Source organism: Saimiri boliviensis, chromosome X (assembly GCF_048565385.1).
Source record: "Saimiri boliviensis isolate mSaiBol1 chromosome X, mSaiBol1.pri, whole genome shotgun sequence".
NCBI classification, from domain to species: Eukaryota; Metazoa; Chordata; class Mammalia; order Primates; family Cebidae; genus Saimiri; species Saimiri boliviensis.
Window position 1 is genome coordinate 49,573,749 of NC_133470.1, and position 12,092 is coordinate 49,585,840.

The 12,092-nt window shown below is 43.9% G+C and overlaps 1 protein-coding gene and 2 pseudogenes across 4 annotated transcripts in view; 1 reads left to right on the plus strand and 2 right to left on the minus strand.

Annotated features, from left to right (window-relative positions):
* WNK3 (WNK lysine deficient protein kinase 3) overlaps positions 1–12,092 on the minus strand; it is a 183,848-nt gene that overhangs the window by 17,442 nt on the left and 154,314 nt on the right. The gene's annotated exons all lie outside the window — the stretch shown is intronic.
* LOC120366605 (cyclin-dependent kinase 9 pseudogene) lies at positions 4,273–5,447 on the plus strand (annotated as a pseudogene).
* Positions 8,260–10,982, minus strand: LOC101038119 (ras GTPase-activating protein-binding protein 2 pseudogene; annotated as a pseudogene).

Below are 12,092 nucleotides of genomic sequence, written 5' to 3' on the forward strand. Positions count from 1 at the left end.
CTGCTAATCTTTCTATTTTTAGTAGAGACAGGGTTTTGCCATGTTGGCCAGGCTGGTCTCGAACTCCTGACCTCAGGTGATCTACCTACCTTGGCCTCCCCAAGTGCTGGGATTACAGGCGTGAGCCACTGCGCCCAGCTAAACACTGCTTCCTAAAATGGGTTTCCTGGTACAATTGTTTTGGGAAATTTTGTGTATTATTTCCTTTCTAGAACATTCTCAATTCATATGAGCACATTAAAGGACCTAAGAAATTCTACAGTGGAGAGATTGGTATTTATATTATTTAATACCACATTTTGCATTTGAGCATGCAGTACCTATTAATTCCCTGCTGATAATTTATGAAATGCTTTGCTAAGGCCAACAAATGTGCCCACCAATCTTGGCCAAATGGGAAAAAGATTAAATGTCAGCAAGTTTTGAAAGAACACTATTAGAGCTAGAAATATGAAATCACCTGCTCCTGCGAGAGGCATAAAGTAACAAAACTACTGGAAGATACATGTGGAGCACCCTGTCTTTGTGAACTTGGCCTCCATGAGTTATAAAAAGAAAGATAAAATGAAGGTAATTTAGTTCCTACTTAAGAAGACATGATCGGCCAGGCGCAGTGGCTCACGCCTATAATCCCAGCGCTTTGGGAGGCCAAGGTGGGTGGATCACTTGAGGCCAGGAGTTTGAGACCAGCTTGGCCAACATGGTGAAACTCCATCCCTTAAAAAAAAAAAAAAGGGCTGGGCACGGTGGCTCAAGCCTGTAATCCCAGCACTTTGGGAGGCCGAGGCGGGTGGATCACGAGGTCAAGAGATCGAGACCATCCTGGTCAACAAGGTGAAACCCCGTCTCTACTAAAAAAAAAAAAAAAAAATTAGCTGGGCATGGTGGCGCGTCCCTGTGATCCCAGCTACACAGGAGGCTGAGGCAGGAGAATTGCCTGAACCCGGGAGGCGGAGGTTGCGGTGAGCCAAGATTGCGCCATTGCACTCTAGGTTGCGGTGAGCTGAGATTGCGCCATTGCACTCCAGCCTGGGTAACAAGAGCAAAACTCCACCTCAAAAAACACAAACAAACAAACAAACAAAAAAGAAGACAAGATCTTTTTTTTTTTTTTTTTTTTGAGACGGAGTTTCGCTACTTGGGAGGCTGAGGCAGGAGAACTGCTTGAGCCCAAGAGTTTGAGGTTACAGTGAGCTATGATTGAGCGACTGTACTCTAGCCTGGGTGATAAAGCAAGACCCTGCATCTAAAAAATAAATAAATAATGAAGTCTGGTTTGAAACCCATCTCAGTATTTTAATGAATAAGTTAAATCAACAGAAGTACAATAATCAGATACTTTTCTTCCTGCCTACTAAAAAAAATAATTTCTGCCTTCCAGCATGATAGAGTGAGGTTGTTAAGAAATCTCCCTCAAAAGCAATCCTAAAATTGGACAGAATTCAAAAACAACCATTTTAGCACTCCAGAATTTGTCGTAATGAATACAACAAAAACAGAAGCATTTATTTGTGGAAACTACTGATCTTGTTAGGTAAGAACTGTGCATTCCATGGTGCTTTTGCACGGGGCTGTTCCCATCACCCCCACCCAGCTCTGTTGCCCAGCCATTCTACCAAAGTGGGGCATGCTGAGAAAACAGTAAGTTTGGCTGCTGCTGCTACTATAGGGGATTCACTTGATTTGGAGCTTTAGGAGCAGATACTCCATTAGCCTGAGGTTAACAGGGAGATGTGAGAAGTGAGACAGCCATAGGGACTTGAAAAATTATCCACATAACAGGCTGGGTGCGGTGGCTCACACCTGTAATCCCAGCACTTTGGGAGGCCGAGGCAGGAGATCACCTGAGGTCAGGAGTTCAAGACTAGCCTGGCCAACATAGTAAAACCCCATCTCTACTAAAAATATAAAAATCAGGCCGGGCGCGGTGGCTCAAGCCTGTAATCCCAGCACTTTGGGAGGCCGAGGCGGGTGGATCACGAGGTCGAAAGATCGAGACCATCCTGGTCAACATGGTGAAACCCCGTCTCTACTAAAAATACAATAAAACTAGCTGGGCATGGTGGTGCGTGCCTGTAGTCCCAGCTACTCAGGAGGCTGAGGCAGGAGAATTGCCTGAACCCAGGAGGCGGAGGTTGCGGTGAGCCGAGATCGTGCCATTGCACTCCAGCCTGGGTAACAAGAGCGAAACTCCGTCTCAAAAAAAAAAAAAAAAAAAAAAAAAAAAAAATCAGCCAGGTGTGGTGGTGGGTGCCTGTAATCCCAGCTACTCAGGAGACTGAGGTGGGAGGATCGCTTGAACCCAGGGGTTAGAGGTCGCAGTGAGCCAAGATCATACCACTGCACTCCAGCCTGGGCAACAGAGCGAGACTCCATCTGAAATGAAAAAAAAAAATTATCCACATATCTCAGCTTGATTGGATGGTTCTCTAACCATAATGTACAAAAAAAGAGATAATGGGAAAAAAATCTCCAAACTCTTCAAAATTAAACAACATACTACCAATAATCCATGGATCAAAGAGGAGGTCTCAAGGGAAATTAGAAAACACTTGGAAATTTAAAAAAAGAAAATATATCAAAATCCAGGGAATACTGAAATACAAAGAATAAATCGTAATGTCTACAAAGGTTAAAAAAAAAAATCATTTAGGAGGTCATGGGATCCCAGGATACAATGCATTTGTCAAAATGCTCAGTACTTTAAGGCACAAAGAATGAACCTTAATATATGCAAATTAAAAGTCATTTAGGAGGTCAGGGAATCCCAAAAGGTAATGTGGAATTTGACGAAAGAATCTAACTATGTTGAAAATGTACGAAGTAACCTCATATAAGGGGGTAGTGGAACAGATGCTGAACTATATAACTTTGGAAATGAGTGGCACCTGTAATACTGAAGGCAAAATAAACTGTACATAAGCATTGTGTTCTACTTGATAAAGGGGTTTCCCACTGGGGTTTGGGTTAAATTTCTGAAACTATAATACTTGTATACTGGATTAAACAAGTAAACGGCTGGAGGATGGTGGGAGCCAGGTTTCTCACTTCTGGAGTGGGAGGTTGCAGATAAGCAAGTAGATAAGTAGATAAGGGCAGAATGATCCATGTGGTAATGGATTAGAGTTGGAAACATCAGTATGAATGCAAATTTACCTTAATAAAGATACAGACGATTACATATAGAAATATTCATGAGTAGGGATGCATGTGTATATACATGTTAGTATATATATGTATAGTTCCTTATCAGCTAAGAGGGCATAGAAGCAATGATAAGATATTTGATAATGATATGATAATGATATTTGAGGGCCTCAAGCACTCAAATCTTGGTTTCTTTTTTTTTGAAAAAGGGTCTCACTGTCACCCAGGATGGAGAGCAGTAGTGCAATCACCGTTCACTGCAGCCTCAACCTCCCAGGATCAAGCAATCCTCTCACCTCAGCCTTCTGTGTAGCTGGGATTACAGGTGTGTGCTACCATGACTGGCTAATTTTATCTATTTTTTGTAGATATGGGGGTCTCACTATGTTGCCAGGGCTGGTCTCGAACTCCTGGGCTCAAGTGATCCTGCTGTCTTGGCCCCCCAAAGTGCTGGGATTACAGGTGTGAGCCACCATGCCTGGCCCAAATGCACAATTCTCCAATAAAAGAAATTAGGGTTCCTTATGCTTGTGGAAATAACTGTTTCTAGGAGTAGGTTAGGAAATGTTAGAAGATGCACCTGGAGCATCTTACAGTGCCAGAACGTAACAAAGTATTCAAAACCAAAATTCTACAAAATAGCTCACTAGTACTGCTCAAAACTGTCAACAAAAATAAGGAAAGCCTGAGAAACTACCAGGTGTGGTGTCTCACGCCTGTAATCCCAGCACTTTGGGAGGTTGAGGTGGGTGGATAACTCGGGGTCAGGAGTTTGAGACCAGCCTGGCCAACATGGTGAAATCCCATCCTAAAAAAAAAAAAAAAAAAATTAAAAAAAAAAAAAAAAAAAGAGAAAGTCTGAGAAACTATTAAAACCAACAGGAGGGTAAGGAAACATGACTAGTAACTATGTGGTATCCAGAATAGGATTCTGGTACAGAAAAAGGATTTAAGGTGAAAACGAAGGAAATCAGAATAAAGTATGGACGTTAATATAATAATAATGTATCAAGATTTGTTAAAAGCAGTTGTGGGTGGAAGTGGCGGGCTGCATAGGGGCCTGGAGCGTGGCGGCGGGAACTGCAATGGGAGCGGCAGCAGCGGCGGCGGCTGGGGGTAGTGGCAGTACGCTGGAGGCGGCCATGGCAAAGCAGTACGACTTGGTGGAGTGCACCTTTTGTGATGAAATTACCAAATACGAGAAGCTTACCAAGATCGGCCAAGGCACCTTCGGGGAGGTGTTTAAGGCCAAGCACCGCAAGACCTGCCAGAAGGTGGCTCTGAAGAAGGTGTGGATGGAAAATGAGAAGGAGGGGTTCCCCATTACAGCCTTGCGGGAGATCAAGATCCTCCAGCTTCTAAAACAGGAGAATGTGGTCAACTTGATTGAGATTTGTCAAACCAAAGCTTCCCCCTGTAATGGCTGCAAGGCAGTATATACCTGACCTGGTGTTGGACTTCGGTGAGCATGACCTTGCTGGGCTGTTGAGCAATGTTTTGGTCAAGTTCACGCTTTTTGAGATCAAGAGGGTGATGCAGATGCTGCTTACCGGTCTCCACTACATCTACAGGAACAAGATCCTGCACAGGAACATGAAGGCTGCTAATGTGCTTATCACCCGTGATGGGGTCCTGAAGTTGGCAGACTTTGGGCTGCCCGGGCCTTCAGCCTGGCCAAAAATAGCCAGCCCCACTGCTACACCAACCACGTGGTGACACTCTGGTACCGGCCCCCGAAGCTGTTGCTCGGGGAGCGGGACTATGGCCCCCCCATTGACCTGTGGGGCACTGGGTGCATCATGGCAGAGATGTGGACCCACAGCACCATCATGCGGGGCAACACGAAGCAGCAGCAGCTCGCCCTCATCAGTCAGCTCTGCGGCTCCATCACTCCTGAGATGTGGCCAAATGTGGACAAGTATGAGCTGTATGACAAGCTGAAGCTGGTCAAAGGCCAGAAGCGGAAGGTGAAGGACAGGCTGAAGGCCTATGTGCGCGACCCGTAAGCGCTGGACCTCATCGACAAGCTGCTGGTGCTGGACCCTGCCCAGCGCATCGACAGCGACGACGCCCTCAACCACAACTTCTGGTCTGACCCTATGCTGTCCGACCTCAAGGGCACGTTCTCCATCCACCTGACGTCCATGTTTGAGTACCTGGCACTGCCGCGCCGGAAGAGCAGCCAGAGCACCCAGCAGTCCACCAACCAGAGCCGCAATCCTGCCACCACCAACCAGAGTTCCGGCGCATTTTCTGAGGGCTGGCGCTTGTCACTCGTGCTGTTGTATTCTGCTCTGTGACTTGCATCGTGGAGACGGTGGGGCATTTGAATTTCCGTCTCTCATGCATATTTTATTTAATCCCCACCCTGGGCTCTGGGAGCAGCCCGCTGAGTGGACTGGAGTGGAGCATTGGCTGAGAGGCCCGGAGAGCACCAGGGCTCTCCCGTCTTGCTCCCTGGCTTTCTGGAAGGTGCCCAAAGGGTCTCCATGGGGTGGGAGGAGGGGATCGCTTACCAGTGACTTTTTTTTTTTTTTTTTTGAGACGGAGTTTTGCTCTTGTTACCCAGGCTGGAGTGCAATGGCGCGATCTCGGCTCACCGCAACCTCCACCTCCTGGGTTCAGGCAATTCTCCTGCCTCAGCCTCCTGAGTAGCTGGGATTACAGGCACGTGCCACCATGCCCAGCTAATTTTTTGTATTTTTAGTAGAGACGGGGTTTCACCATGTTGACCAGGATGGTCTCGATCTCTCGACCTCGTGATCCACCCGCCTCGGCCTCCCAAAGTGCTGGGATTACAGGCTTGAGCCACCGCGCCCGGCTTTTTTTTTTTTTTTTTTTTTTTTGGAGACGGAGTTTCGCTCTTGTTACCCAGGCTGGAGTGAAATGGCGCGATCTCAGCTCACCGCAACCTCCGCCTCCTAGGTTCAGGCAATTCTCCTGCCTCAGCCCCCTGAGTAGCTGGGATTACAGGCACGCGCCACCATGCCCAGCTAATTTTTTGTATTTTTAGTAGAGACGAGGTTTCACCATGTTGACCAGGATGGTCTCGATCTCTTGACCTTGTGATCCACTCGCCTCGGCCTCCCAAAGTGCTGGGATTACAGGCGTGAGCCACCGTGCCCGGCCCGACCAGTGACTTTTTCTAAGAGCTCCCAGCATGGTGGAAGAGGGAACAGGTCCCTCACTCACCCACAATCCTATTCTCGGGCTGAGAACCCTGCGTGGGGACAGGGCTGGCCTCAGGAGTGGGCTATTCTTGGCCTCACCCTCAGAAACACTGGGGCTGGCACAAACTCTTAGTTTCTTCAACAGAAAATTTTATCATGTTTCTTTTGGTTCAGTTGTTCGGAGACATTCCTAGACACAGTTTGGTAAGTTAGAATTAAAAATTGAGTTAAAAAAAAAATTGAGTTAAAAAAAAAAAGGCAGTTGTAACAAATGTACCATACTAGTATAAGATGTTAATAGTATGAGAAACAGGGTGTGGGGCACATGGGAATTATCTGTACCATCTGTACAATTTTCTTTAAAACTATTTGAAAAAATAAAGTTTATTAAAAAAAAAACTTAGGAGATGCAGCTACAGCAGTGGTTACAAGAAAATTTATAGCATTAAATACTTATATTCCAAAAAAGAAAGGTCTCAAATCAATAAACTTCCATCTTATGAAACTAGGTAGGCTGGGCGCGGTGGCTCACGCCTGTAATCCCAGCACTTTGGGAGGCCGAGGTGGGTGGATCACGAGGTCAGGAGTTCAAGACCGGCCTGGCCAACATGGTGAAACCCTGTCTCTACTAAAAATACAAAAACTTAGCTGGGCGTAGTGGTGGGTGCCTGTAATCCCAGCTACTTGGGAAGCTGAGGCAGGAGAATCACTTGAACCTCAGAGGCAGGGCCCAGGTGTGAACCTTGGGAAACCAGGCTTAAAAATTAAAAATAAATAAATAAAAACAAATCCAGCAGGGAGGCCAGGTGTGGTGACTCATACCTGTAATCCCAGAAATTTGGGAGGCTGAGGCAAGAGGATCTCTTGAGGTCAGGAGTTGGAGACCAGCCTGGACAACACAGCAAGACCCCATCTTTACAAAACTTTTAAAAATTAGCCATGTGTTGTGGCATGCATCTCTAGTCCCAGTTACTAGGGAAGCTGAGGTGGGAGGATTGCTTGAGCCCAGGAGTTTGAGGCTGCAGTGACCTAGATCATGCCACTACACTCCTGCCTGGGCAATAGAGCAAGACCATTTTTAAATTTTTATTTTAAAGAAACTGCAATTTTTATACATTTTGATGATTTTTCAACATACTGCAGCTGTTTGCCTTTGCAGCACAGCAATTCAGACACTATACAAAATTACCAGCAAGACTGGAATGATATATTAATAGACAGCACCATCATGCTTATATTACCAGAGAATGAAAATACAGTAAAGACAATTATCACTGTACACAGCTTAAAGGAAAAAGGGGAGTGTGTTGAGCAGACAGCCAACCCTGTACTGAAGAGGGGCAGGTAGAAAAATCTTAGATATGGAGCTACTAAGTCTGGTCTAATAGTCAAGACCATGACATTTGAAGTTCTAATTTTTGTTATTTAGTTCGTAACTAAAATGATTTCCTTCTAGGATAGACTTGTAGTCTCGTTAAGGTTTATGTGTACACACGCTGGTCACAGCAAGCAGATAAAGTGCCCTCATCATTTCACACACTAATCTCTACTGGAAAAGGAGATGAAAGATACAGGCGAGGGGACGGAAGGCAGCAAACCACACTGCCATGTGTGTACCTATGCAACAATCTTGCATGTTCTTCACATGTACCCTAAAACCTAAAATGCAATAAAAAAAAAAAAGATTTTGTCCCTGTTGCCACCTGTTGCAGATGTCAATGTTAATAAGTTCAGAGTACCCATTCGTGCATTTTGATGAGTGCATAACAAGTTTCTATTGGTTTATATTTTTGGGGGGAGCCAAGAAAAAAGGCAGGATTCTCCAACTGCACAAATTGCACTATTTGTGTTCCCAACATTAACAGGCAGAAACAGTAACACTTAAAATGTGCAGCAGCAGATTTTTTTTTTTTTTTTTGACTCAAAGGACCTGAATTCAGTTGGCATGTCCTTTTAAGTTCACTTTGTCGTGGATAGTTTAAGATATGGTCATTTCTCAGTCCTTAATTCTCCAAGTCTAGATTTATAAGTTAACAATGTGAATCCCGTTGTGAAATTGGGGAAATCATGTCCACCTCAGTTTAACTGACAACTAAAAGATGCTTTTCACATCAAAGAAATTATCAAAAAGGCTGTGTCACATTCCAAAGCCAAAAAAAAAAAAAAAAATTAACAAGAATGCAAACACGATGAATATTGTACCACTGCCAAGACTTTGCCTACAGTGGAGCTTCAGCGACGCTGTCCTGTGATGCAGCCTTCTGTTTGCCTGGTTCCTCTTCCAGAGCCAACTTTCTGCGCCATGCCATCCCGTGGAGGAGGTCCTCTTCCATCACGCTCATGCATCATTCTGCCACCCACAATTCCACGTGGACCACCAGGATCTTGATCATTGCGCCTAATAATCCTGCAATCATCACCACCACCTCTGGTTTCTCGCTCTCTTGTAGCTCGTTTATTTTTCTTTCACATTTAAACTACTTCCCCTCGAAACATAATCAGTTTCGCAATTAAGATTCTCTGAACTGGTTCAGAGTCATCAAGAACCACAAAACCAAAATTTGGAAGCTTTCCCCCAACACCCTTGGTATTGATATGAAGTTCCACAACGTTTCCAAAACTCATGAAGAATTCTTCCAGTTCATTTTCATCAATATCATGTGGCAAGTTACCAACAAAAAGTTGATGACTATCTGGATAGTGAATTATTCTATGGTTGTCAGAGTCATTCAGTTCCGTATTCCTCTGCCTGGTCTCGGTCCTCTAGTGGGGAAAGTAGGTCGTTGTCTAGGTCACTGTTCACGCACAGGAGGTGGCTGGGATTGAACTTCTGGTTTAGCTTCAACTCTTAGCTTTGGTGGTTCCTGTGGCAGAGAAACAGGTTCTGCTGGAGGAGGAGGAGTAGACTTCTCCTCTAATTCTTCTAAATTCTTCTCCACTTGTGGTTTCAGCTCTGCTGTCTTTATTTCAGATTCTGGCGCAGGTTCAGGTTCATGAGAGGATTCTTCCACAGGCTCCTCTATGCCATTAGTCACAGGGTGAGCTTCATAGTAACCACTGTTTGCATTTTCTTGCACAGGTTCAGGAGATGGTTGTCTTTCTTTTTGTTCCTCTTCTACTTCATCTTCTTCATCAAGTTCAGGCTCAGAATCACTGAACACTTCCTCTTCATCACGAAACATATCATTGTGAACATGAAATTTATTTGGAACAGATCCTTCAGGAGCCAGAACAAAGGCTGGCATAAACTTCCTTTCCGTTTTTCTACTGTTAGCAAATCCATGACCTGGACAGCTACTCCATCACTCAAGGTTGCATGAGCACCCACATGATGACTTTTAGTATGACATTCACTGAAGTTCAGAGATAATACTTAGTGGTGTATATCATTTTGGCCATAAACAGCTTCCTGGGGGTTTCCACTAGCATCTACTCTACCATGAACATAGGAATAATTCCTGCCATAAAACCCGTGTAAATATTCTGGAGCTTTATTCAGCAAAGTATAACATTGCCTCACAAACTCCCGCCCCACAAGCAGCGGACTGGATTCTCCATAACCATTTCTTTGCTGCACAATGTCAAACGCTGGTGTTCAGATCTAGGAATTCCTTTCAGCAGGTTTGCAGAGCAAGAGCTGAGAAATGCGCCCTCCAGTGGCAGTAGAATGAGAGGCGTCTGGTACCCTTTTTACCACCAAACAAAGCCCTGTCACGTCAGAAGAAAAATTTCTTTCGACTCAAAAAAACAAGACCTCAGATTTGATAGCTTGCAGTAAGTCCCGCTTGGCGACAATTAAACACCCTGCAAGTCGAAACATCGACCATGTCTCTTTGAAAAAGAAAATCTAGCAGGGAATTCAATGGCCATACACTACAGGGAATGTAAAATTTGTCCAGGAAAATCACTAAATAATTAGCAACTAGAAAAACAACAACAATCTTTGTGGGGTAGAAGAATCTGATACTAAAGTTGTTTAATATACTATTTAAAATGTCCAGTTTGCACCACCAAATTAAGAGACATGCAAAGAAACAGAAAAGTATGATATATATGCAGGAATAAAGGGGAGCCAACAAAAACATCCTGGAGGGGCCTATATTTTGGACTTAGGAGAAAAAGCTGGCCGGGTGCAGTGGCTCACGCTTGTAATCCCAGCATTTTGAGAGGCCGAGGCAGGGGGATCACGAGGTCGAGAGATCGAGACTATCCTGGTCAACATGGTGAAACCCCATCTCTACTAAAAATACAAAACATTAGCTGGGCATGGTGGCACGTGCCTGTAATCCCAGCTACTCAGGAGGCTGAGGCAGGAGAATTGCCTGAACCCAGGAGGCGGAGGTTGCGGTGAGCCGAGATCACGTCATTGCACTCCAGCCTGGGTAACAAGAGCGAAACTCTGTCTCAAAAAAAAAAAAAAAGAAAAGAAAAAAAAAAAAAAAAAGAAAAAGCTTTTATATCAGCTATTATAAATACAGTTGAACCTTGAACAAAACAGGTTTGAACTGTATAGGTCCACTTATATGTGGATTGTTTTCAACCAAATATGGATCAAAAATATAGTATTCTGGGATGTGAAACCTGCATATATGGAGGGCTGACATTTTGACTACCTGTGCATTCCTCGGGGCCACCTGTGGAACTCGACTGTGTGAATTTTGGCATACACAGGAGTCCTGGAACCTATCCCCACATATACCAAGGGACAAACTGTATATTCGAACTTAAGGAAATTTCGCCTAAAAAAATTTCAGGAAAGTGTGACAGCAATATCTCACCAAATAGAGACTAGAGATGGAAGTTGTTTTTAAAAAACAAATTCTGGAGTTTAAAAGTATAGTACCTGAAGAGAAAAATTAAATAGAAGGGCCCATTAAGAGATTTAACAGGAAAAAGGAATAATCAGCCAACAAGAAAACAGGTTAATGAAGAAATCCACTCTGAAGAACAGAAAGAAAAATGAACTAAAAAAAAAAATGAAAGAGGCTGGGTGTGGTAGCTATGCCTGTAATCCCAGCACTATGGGAGGCCAAGATGGGCGGATCGCTTGAGGTCAGGAGTTCAAGACCAGCCTGGGCAACATGGTAAAACCTTGTCTCTACTAAAAATAAAAAAATTAGCCAGGTGTGGTGGCACGTGGCTATAATCCCAGCTACCTGGGGGGCTGAGGCATGAGAATTATGTGAACCCGGGAAGCAGAGGGTGCAATGAGCCAAGATTATATCACTGTACTCTAGCCTGGGTGACAAAGCCAGACTCTGTCTCATAAATAAAAATAAAAAATTTAAAAAGTTAAAAAAAAAATCAAAGAGCCTCACAGACCTGTTGGACATCATCAAGCATGACAAAATATGCATAATAGGAGTTCTAAAAATAGAAAAGAAAGGGGCAGAAAAAAATATCAGAATAAATAATAACTTCAAATTTCCAAAATTGGATGACAGATATTAATCTACACATCCGAGCTCAGTGAATTATAACTAAATTCAATGAGATCCATATCTAGACACTCATAATCAAATTGATGAAAATCAGACAAAAAGAAAATCTTTAAAGAAGACAAAAAATAGACTTGTCATGTATAAGGGATCTCAATAAAATTAAGAGCTGACTTCTCATCAGAAACCATAAAGGCCAAAAGACAATGGGATGACACTGTCAAAGTGTTGAAAGAGTAAGACTATCAAAGAAGAATTCACCTCAATCTTTCAAAAATGAAGGCGACCTGGTCGGGTGTGGTGGCTCACACCTGTAATCACAACACTTTGGGAGGCT